We start from the raw sequence: 568 nt of genomic DNA on the forward strand, positions 1-568 counted from the left end.
GCGATCAAGCAATGCCCCGTGACATTGATCAACCAATGGTGTGTTAGATACCACCCACAGACGTTTGACTGACACCCCCTCATTATCATATTGGAGGAAGAAATACAGAAATAAATACATTAATAAATATATAAATTAATAAAATGAATTAAAGTTTGAATAATTAGATAATACATAGATAAATAATTCAATACATACAGATATGTTGACAAAATGAATGAATTTTGGTCAGTATTTTTGTATTTCCTTGCACATGTATTTAATTATGTGTGGATGTATTTATTTATTCATTCATTTGTCTATTTATGTGTGCATTTACATATTTATTTCAAATTACGGCACGTTTGGTCCTCCATAATTTATGCAAATTTGAATGTTGGTACAATTACATTTGTTTGCCCAATAACTTTTTATGGGAAAATCCAATCATAGTGTTTTATGAAAGGCGATACTCGCGCCTCTGTCCGCACAAACAGCGACAGAATTCGACAACTGCTGGAAACATGACGCTCACCTGCTACCCCAGCTCTCAAGGAAGATATATGTAGGGACAACCCACTGGGCAAAC

General features: G+C 34.2%; 1 protein-coding gene across 1 annotated transcript in view; it reads left to right on the forward strand.

The window, feature by feature from the left end:
* Positions 1–556: 556 nt before the first annotated feature.
* LOC106588883 (inactive phospholipase C-like protein 2) overlaps positions 557–568 on the forward strand; it is a 42688-nt gene continuing 42676 nt past the window's right edge. The window contains 1 exon segment of the mRNA XM_045709433.1: positions 557–568. This exon segment is cut by the window's right edge and continues 782 nt beyond it. The gene's annotated coding sequence lies outside the window, so the exon portion shown is untranslated.

This window comes from Salmo salar, chromosome ssa27, assembly GCF_905237065.1.
Source record: "Salmo salar chromosome ssa27, Ssal_v3.1, whole genome shotgun sequence".
In the NCBI taxonomy this organism is placed as follows: domain Eukaryota; kingdom Metazoa; phylum Chordata; class Actinopteri; order Salmoniformes; family Salmonidae; genus Salmo; species Salmo salar.